Source organism: Myotis myotis, unplaced genomic scaffold, assembly GCF_014108235.1.
Source record: "Myotis myotis isolate mMyoMyo1 unplaced genomic scaffold, mMyoMyo1.p scaffold_m19_p_9, whole genome shotgun sequence".
Lineage (NCBI taxonomy): Eukaryota > Metazoa > Chordata > Mammalia > Chiroptera > Vespertilionidae > Myotis > Myotis myotis.
In genome coordinates, this window is record NW_023416401.1 from 43,411,496 (window position 1) to 43,421,466 (window position 9,971).

The following is a 9,971-nucleotide window of genomic DNA, read 5'->3' on the forward strand; positions in this document are numbered from 1 at the left end:
GAAAATAATAATTGTTTTAAAAATAAAAATATATAGCAAAGTTTTCTGCTGTTTTAGATTATCTCTGTAAAGTACCTCAAAGTTAAGGAATATATTTTCATCATTTTATATGAAAGAATATGTTTACTGAATGCTTAAATTATCTAGTTTCCTTTTCCATTAATTATCTGGTTGTAAAATGTCTATTTGGGACACATTTTACAGTTCATAATTCACAGAGTATACCTTTGAAGTCTATCTTATGTGTTAAAGAAAAACTGGATTTTAAGTTCAACTTCTCTAATGTGCACAAGTACATCAGGGGGAAAAAACTGAGATTGTAGCACTTCAAACTTTTTTGACATCAACATATTTTATCTCTTTAATAAGAAAAGTAACAAATACAGCCTGGGAATCTGCAAGTGTGACTAGCCTTAAGTCCAGTCTCCGTAACCAAATGCCTGTATGGTGCCATTTGAGCAAGACTTCGGGTTGCTTTTCACTCAAGAACCACTGTGCTTAACGTTTTCATCGTTAGAGATCACTTGGTTCTTTAAAAAGTGAAAGTACTCTTAGAACCTTTAACAAATTCACACAAGGTGTTCATGACCTAATGATTTCTGACGGTGAAAATAAAAATATTATGTCCTCTCTGCTTTTCCACGCTCTTCTATGTAAATGCTTACTGTTGTGAAAAGTTAATACAACATGAAGTACAAACGACTGCAAACACAACCTACTTCACAATTTTGCCTGAAGTTCACTTCCTGTGAAGCGTTTAGTAAAGGCGTCGATAATGAATGAGGTGCAGCACAGACCACAGAACTGATTATGGCTTGGGTCCAGAGGCACAAGTCTGTGTATTTTAAAGAAAATGGGTCACATCATTGTGGGGGGAAATCTGCGATGTCACTTTCATTTCTAAAACACATTTCCACTCAAATTACTTTCTATTCATTTTCCCAATAAATACCTTGTAGCAGAGTTAGCGGGAAATTCCTTTGAGGGGCCCTCCCCTTGTCAATCCTCAAAGACTGATCAGAAAATTGCATGTAAACAACTCTGACCTGTTCAGAAGTAGGCCAGAATTTATTTACTTTCATCATTTAGAATCACCTTAACATTTTCTTAGATTGCATAAGCACACGATGAGTCTCAAAACCTGGGCCGTCGCCTGATAAACACGGGGATGAAGCGCTAACACCTGGCTCCGGAACAGCTGCCCACCAAGTTCTACACCTGAGGACTTCGAACCCAGGCAGAACCTAACTTTCTGCGGCCACTGAACGGAAGTCTAAGCGACTTCCGGCCCACCTGGAGTCTGGAGCCTCCTTTACTTCCGCCTCCGCGGGGCCTGCTGGGAAAACAGGGGCAGGAAATCCCACAGGCTCGTTTCTTTCCTCTCTGCGCCTCACGCTCTTACTGACAGAAAGGGCTGCGGGCCTTCGGGGAGGAATGTTTCTCCCGCCCCTCAGCTACACCTGGCGTTTCCACACCGTTTCCCCACCACACACGGGTGGGCGTCCTGTCCCATGGCCGAGCCCCTTCCCTACTCCGTCTGCTCCTAACAGCAGTCAGCCGAGCCCGCAAAACGCTTCTGAAAACGAAAAGCAACGCCTTCCGAGCTGACGCCTCCCGCCTCCCGCGGCTGATGTGTGGGCCTCTGCAGGGAAGAAGCCGCAGGGGGTGGGGCAGGACCTGCAACGGCCTCCCTTGCTCCTTCTCCGGCTCCCTCGGCAGATGTTCCCCGTCTGTCCTCACCTCTGTGGGGACACCGCGCGTGCAGTTCGCCCACTGCCTCACAGCGCTCTTGGCTCCACTCCCAGCATGCCCTGCGCGCCACCGCTCCAGGCCGCCCTGCAATCCCAGCATGCCCATCGCTCCGGGCAAGCCCCGCACACCACGTGCTCCGGGCATGCTCGATAATTCACCACACCCTGTCCGCTTCCACAGTCACCCACACGCCCTTGCTTCCCCGCCAACACCTGCCAGGCTGCCCCTGTGGTTCCCTGAGAGCAGAGCTGGGGTTGGCCCAGTGGGTCGGGCCAGGAGGCCCTTGCCGTCCTGGTCCTGGAGGGAGAGGAAAGCTGCATCCTTGCAGTAGGGCCGCTGGGGAACCGCAGGCACGAAGCCCCGCGCTGCCTACGCTGGAGGGCAGTCCGGCCTCAGATACACAAGTCCACACTTAGCGTCCCCCGGAAAGACCTGCGGCGGCTGAACTGTCCATGACTAGGACATCCTGCGGCGCAGCGTGAAGGGGAATCCTGGGGCGAGTGCGGCACAAATATTACTAAGTGCCTCCTGTGTTCCGGGAGCTCTTCTAGGAGGTAGTGATGGAGCATTAAGCAAACAACATTCCCTGCCCTCGTGGGGCTTACATTGTACTTGGGGGTCGGGGGACAAATAAATAAGCAAAATATTAATATGGTAGATGCTGATGGGATAGGGAGCCAGGGAGTGTTGGGAGAAGCTGTTACAGAAGTCAAGAGGCCTCCTGAGCAAGGTGGCACGTAGGACGTGAAAGAGGTGGGAGGGGAAGACCGTGCTGGTATCAGGGGAGAACATTGCAAGAGAGGCATAGCAAGGACAAGGACCCAAGGGAGTTGGCTGCGGTGGAGCTGGAAAGATAAATAGTGACTTGAGGCCAGAGAAGTTAAAACAGACAAACAGTATCAGGCCTGCTAAGACGTGTTACATTGTAAGAGGTGCACCCGGGCTGCTGTGCTGAGCATAGACTAAAGGGTACAGAAGGACAGGAAGGAGAGCAGTTAGGAGGTAGTAGCATTTATCCAGGAGGGAGATGATGCGGGTTGGATCAGGAGATTGGCATAGAGGCGGTGAGATGGCATGGGATAAAAAGGTACTTTGAAGTTACATCTAATAGGCCTTGGGTATGGATTGACGTGGGGTCTGAGAGAGAGGAGTCAAGGAGGACTCCAAGGTATTTGTACTAAGGACTTGAAAGGATGGGGTTGCCATTAAGAGGAAGACTGGGGTGGCGTGGGGGGAGACAAGTTTGGGATGGAGATCAGGAGGAGTTTCGGTTTTGGACTTGTGGAGATTCATTCGGACATGAAGGGGATTCGTTCGGGAGGAAAGATTTGTATGTGATAGATGGTATTTAAAATGATGAGTCCAGATCAGAACTCCAAGAGAGTGAGTGTGGATGGAAAAGAAGTCCAAACACTGAAACCTGGTAGACTCCAATGTAAATTCCGGGAGATGAGGAAAACACATGCGTGGAATGTCAAAGTTTTTCCTAAGAGAAGATTTGGTACTTTTCAACTTTACATTTTACCAGGTTCCAGCAGTTATGTTGTGAAAGAATGAGATTTTGTATTTTGCTTAATGTTTGATTTACAGTAGAAAAGTAATTATTTTATTGCAAAATAAATTTTAGCAAAGAGGAGTGTTTTCAGATATCCTCCTATCTCAGTAAGAAAGTGCTCAATCCTTACATATTGTTTGGTTATATATAATCACGGTTGTAAGATCATTGTAAGTGATTATCACAAGGTTAGTGAGCAAGATCAGCCTCCTATGACAAAATCAGCCTCCTTTAGTTTACAATAGTAAGTGAACAAAATACAGTCTTCTCACACGAACATTCCAACAAATTTAATGTCCTAAACTTAACATTTATAGTCTGAATAGTCATTGGAATTATTAAGACAAACCTTTGAAGATTATAGAAAAGCTCTTTATCCTACTTGGTACATTCACATAGGGAAAAAGGCTAGATATTCACTAGCCTTTCTTAGCTATTTAAATAAGGGAAAAGCCAACTGTTTTTCATTCTGAAAAGCATGGGTCACTGCCTCATGTTCTGAATATCTCTGCTATTGAACTTACAGCCTCTGGCTTCAGTAATCGCTTTAACAATGCAGAATGAAAGATAGTTGAAGTTTTTAATTATGCTCACATCACCAAACACCCAAGTACTAAATAGTCCATTTCCATTCACGTAAAAGGTGAAAGATATGGGCCTTATTTCAACCTTTATTTGAATAAACAAACGATAAAGAACTATGAAACAGAAATTTGCATACCAACTGTATATTTAGTTGGACTAATTATTTTATAGACAGGAATATTGTTTTGGTAATATTTGTAAGATCTATGACTCAGACATATAAATTGAAATATATATTTATGGATGAAATTATATAACTGGAAATTGCTTTAGAATGATTCCATGGGAGATAAGGGTGGTGATAAAGAAGAAACAAAATTGGCTGTTTTAATAATTGTTGAAAATGAGTGAAGGTTTATATTATCTGTGCTTTTATGCATTGTACATAACATCCTCTCTACTTTTGTATATGTTTGAACTTTTATATAATATAAAGTTTTTTGAAAAAAAAACTCCTCCTCCCCCTCCTCCCCCAAGACTCCATAGGCAGCAAAATTGCAGACATATGTTGTAGCAATATCTTTTTTTTTTTGAAGGTTTATTATATACTCTGTATTTATTTATTTATTTTTTATTGCTTAAAGTATTACAAAAAGTATTACATATGTCTCCTTTTTTTTTCTCCCCGCCCATGAAAATCCCCTGGCCTCCCCTACCCCCCAGTGTCTTATGTCCATTGATTATGCTTATATGCATGCATACAAGTCCTTTGGTTGATCTCTTACCCACCCCCCTCCTGCCCTCCCACCCTCCCCGGCCTTCCTGCTGTAGTTTGACAGTCTGTTCGAGGCAGCTCTGCCTCTGTATCTATTTTTGTTCATAAGTTTATAATGGTCTTTATTATCCAGAAATGAGTGACATCATGTGGTATTTTTCCTTCATTGACTGGCTTATTTCACTTAGCATAATGCTCTCCAGTTCCATCCATGCTGTTGCAAATGGTAAGAGTTCCTTCTTTTTTACAGCAGCATAGTATTCCATTGTGTAGATGTACCACAGTTTTCTAATCCATTCATCTACAGATGGGCACTTAGGCTGTTTCCAGATCTTAGCTATGGTGAATTGTGCTGCTATGAACATAGGGGTGCATATATCCTTTCTGATTGGTGTTTCTGGTTTCCTGGGATATATTCCTAGAAGTGGGATCACAGGGTCAAATGGGAGTTCCATTTGTAGTTTTTTGAGGAAACTCCATACTGTTCTCCACAGTGGCTGCACCAGTCTGCATTCCCACCAGCAGTGCACAAGTGTTCCTTTTTCTCCACATCCTCTCCAGCACTTGTCGTTTGTTGATTTGTTGATGATAGTCTGACAGGTGTGAGATGGTACCTCATTGTTGTTTTGATTTGCATCTCTCGGATGACTAGTGACTTTGAGCATGTTTTCATATGTCTCTTGGCTTTCTGAATGTCCTCTTTTGAAAGGTGTCTATTTAGATCCTTTGCCCATTTTTTGATTGGATTGTTTATCTTCCTTTTGTTAAGTTGTATGAGTTCCCTGTAAATTTTGGAGATTAGGCCCTTATCAGATATGACATTGGCAAATATGTTTTCCCACACAGTGGGTTTTCTTGTTTTGTTGATGGTTTCTTTTGCTGTGCAAAAGCTTTTTATTTTGATGTAGTCCCATTTGTTTATTTTCTCTTTAGTTTCCAATGCCCTAGGAGCTGTATCAGTGAAGAAATTGCTTCGGCATATGTCTGAGATTTTGTTGCCTTTGGATTTTTCTAGTATTTGTATGGTTTCCTGTCGTATATTTAAGTCCTTTATCCATTTTGAGTTTATTTTTGTGTATGGTGTAAGTTGATGGCCTAGTTTCATTTTCTTGCATGTATCTGTCCAATTTTCCCAACACCATTTATTGAAGAGACTATCTTGACTCCATTGTATGTTCTTGCCTCCTTTGTCAAATATTAATTGAGCGTATTGGTTGGGGCTGATTTCTGGGCTCTCTATTCTATTCCATTGATCTATAAGTCTGTTCTTGTGCCAGTACCAGGCAGTTTTGAGAGCAGTGACTTTGTAATACAGCTTGATATCTGGTATTGAGATCCCACCTACTTTGTTCTTTCTCAGGATCGCTGCAGCTATTCGGGGTCGTTTTTTATTCCAGATGAATTTTTGGAGAGTACGTTCTAGGTCTGTGAAATATGCCATTGGTATTTTAATGGGAAGTGTAGCAATATCTTTACAGACACAGATCCTAGGGCAAGAGAGACTAAGGAGAAAATAAACTAATGGGACTACATCAAAATAAAAAGCTTCTGCACAACAAAAGGAACCATCAACAAAACAACAAGAAAGCCCACTGCATGGGAGAACATATTTGCCAATGTTATCTTCAATAAGGGTTGAATCTTGTTGTATTTTATGGCATTGCCTGCTTCGGTTTTTGGTCTGAAGATAGTTCCTTGTTCAGGTGGCCATTACACCTCTGCCTCACAAAGAACCTGTTGGAAGTTATTGTAAGCAGGTAGGCAGGTAATCATGAAAGCAGGTCCGGAGCAGTGGTAGTGGGGATAAATAGGAGAGCACTGATTAGAGAGGTGTTTAGGAGGAAAAACCTATAGAACTTGCTGATGGATGGTTCCCAAGCTTCTGACTTGGGTGACACCATCAACTGTATTTCATAGACTGTCTAGAACCTTGAACCCTTTACAAAGTTAAAGAGGATATCTGGAATTTTTCTTATCTACACCATTTCACTCTTGTTCTATTTACTTTTGCTGGAGACAAGAGTTTTAAAAAAATAAATTTAGTATTGCAACAATGCCCTACAATCAAACATTTACTCTCCCTAATTACCTGCTCCTACTTAAAGATGGATATAGCAGGAACATGTGCTTAAGAAAGTATTTACAATAAGATGTCCTGCACATAATTGACTTACTGTCTGATGTTAACTGTGGGAAATCGCCTTACTTCAGCAATGAATTTAAGACATTTGTATCAGGTTTGTGATCAGATAATATCCATTGCTCTTTGCTCCTCATTTCTGCCTCTGATTGATCAGAGATTCTCAACTGACATTCTGGTGTGTTATAAATATTTGTGAGTAAAAGCAACTTCAACTCATACATGATTAATTTTAAAATGAATAAAATTTTAATAATTGAGAAAATTTTGGAAATTATTGCTAATAGAAGGGGAATTGTTTAGAAATCAATCAAGCTATATATACTAGAGATATATAGGGTGTCCCCATAAATGTATACACACTTTAACAGCTGATAGCTCAATTTAAAAAATGAAATGTATATTAATAAACATTGCCTTTATAATTCAAAGTGTGTGCATACATTTTTGGGACACCCTATAGATATTTTGGGGAGGATAGATGGTATCATGAGTTTTAAAATACATGGATATAATGCAAATTATCCATGTAGACATTTGAATTAGAGTCCATCTTTGTAGAAGTACCCATTTATTGAGAGAACCAGCTTTCTATGGTTGTAACTATACAATAGCAAATATAACTATTTACCAAAATGGGCAGGAAAGGGATGCTCATGTAAGTCTTGTGCACAAGTTGCAGAAGGAATTGGAAAATAAATTTTAAAATCTAATAATGTTTGCTTATTTTTGTCTTACAATGAAAGAGAAGGCTGAGTGCTTTCTACAGTATATTTTTACCTGAGGAATTTTAGGAGTAGAACTGGTTTTCTAAATGTTTATACAAATTCATTTGCTGGAGGGGAAGTCAGGAGTTTATAAGTATTTGTGTTCCTTTATCAGGTTTGTTTGTTTCTAAATTTGCCTAAGTTTACTTCACCTTGAAACACCTGCCAGATAGGATGTTTCCTCATACCTGCATTTTAGAATAAGGAAATTTTGTTGAATAATAATAACAACAACAACACTAGTTAAATCTGTTGATTGCTTTCTGTGCTAGCCCCTGTGCTATGCATGTTATAAGAAGTGATTTAGAACAGTTAACCATCTGGCTCATAGTTATGCACCTGATAAGTCACGCCTGATAGGATCCAGGTCGCTGGCACCAACCTTTTCTTTTTCATCACTTCTAGAGTAATTTGAAAATGGGACTGAAATCTGAAACAGCCTTGACATTGAATTTAGAGATAGCCATCCACTCAAGAGATGCATTGCTTTGTCCTGGGGAGATTTAGTAGTCCTGACAACTGTTAGGGAAATAGTATAATTTTTGTTTACTATTTTTTAAACATATAGGAAATTTTAACATTAAATGGAAACATTATGAAAAAGACAAAGTCTCAAATCAATAAACTTCCACCTCAAGAAACTAGAAAAAAGCAAATAAATAAACCCAAGGCAAGCAGAAAGATATAATAAAGACAGAAATCAATGACATTGAAAAAAAAGAAAAACAATAGAAAAAAATCAAAGAGCAGAAAAGCTGGCTCTTTGGAAAGATCAGTAAAATTGACAAATCTCTAGCAAGGTTGACAACAAAAAATGGGATAAGTCACAAATTACTAATATCAGGATATCACCACAGACCCTGCAGACATCGAAGGATAGTAAGGGACTACCATGAACAACTATATACACATAGATTTATCAATTTAGATGAAGTGCACCAGTTCCTCAAAAAGCACAAACTACCACAACTCACCCAGAATGAAACAGAACATTTGAATAGCTCCATAACTGTTAATGGACATTAAACTCATAGTTTAAGACCTCCTAAAAAATAAATCTGCTGGCCCATATGGTTTCACTGGATAATTTTACCAAAATTTTAAAGAATAACAACAATTGTACATAATCTCTTCCAGAAAAATAGAAAAGGGAATACTTCTCAATTCAGTCTATGAAGCAGTATTACTCTTATATCCAAACCAGACAAATGTAATGCATAAACAGAAATCTACACACTATCTCATAAATATAGATGCAAAAACTCAACATAGAATTCATCCTGTATAATAAAAGGCCAATATGCAAATCGACCAAACAGTGGAACAACCGATCGATATGATGTGCACTGATTACCAGGGTAGCAGAAGCTCAATGCAGGAGCTTCCCCCTGGTGGTCTGTGCACTCCCACAGGGGGAGCGCTGCTCAGCCAGAAGCCAGGCTCATGGCTGGTGAGTGCAGTGGTGGTGGTGAGAGCCTCTCCCACCTCTGTGGCAGCGCTAAGGATGTCCAACTGCTGGCTTAGGCCAAGCTGTCAGTTGGACATCCCCAGAGGACTCCTGGACTGCAAGAGGGCACAGGCTGGGTTGAGGGACACCCCCCACCCCCTTGAGTGCACAAAGTTTGTGCACCAGGCCTCTAGTTAATAAATAAAATTATTATATAACATAGACAAGTGGGGTTTATTTCTGAGATGCAGGGTGGGTTCAGTATTTGAAAAGCAACGTATTCTATTATATAAAAAGGCTAAAAAACGCTTGAGATGCTTGGAAAAATGTTTTCTTCTTTTTTTAATTTTATTATTAGTTAAGGTATTACAAATGTGTCCTCATCCCCCCCCATTAACCCCCAATCTCCCCCTAGCCCCCCCGCCCCGCACACTCATGCTCCCATCCCCCTGTTGTCCATGTCCATTGGTTTGGCTTATATACATGTATACAAGTCCTTTGGTTGATCTCTTCCCCTTACCCCTGCCCTCCCCTACTTTCCTTCTGGGGATTGATAGCCTGATCGCTGTTTCTCAGTCTTTGGGTCTGTCCCTTTTCATCAGTCTATGTTGTTCTCTATAATCCACAAATGAGTGAGATCATGTGGTATTTATCTTTCTCTGACTGGCTTATTTCACTTAGCATAATGCTCTCCAGTTCCATCCATGCTGTTGCAAAAGGCAAGAGTTCCTTTTTTTTTTTTTTTTTTACCACAGCATAGTATTCCATTGTGTATATGTACCACAGTTTTCTAATCCACTCATCTGCTGATGGGCACTTAGGCTGTTTCCAAATCTTAGCTATGGTGAATTGTGCTGCTATGAACATAGGGGTGCATATATCCTTTCTGATTGGCATTTCTGGTTTCTTGGGATATATTCCTAGAAGTGGGATCACTGTGTCAAATGGGAGTTCCATTTTTAGTTTTTTGAGGAAGCTCCATACTGTTCTCCACAGTGGCTGCACCAGTC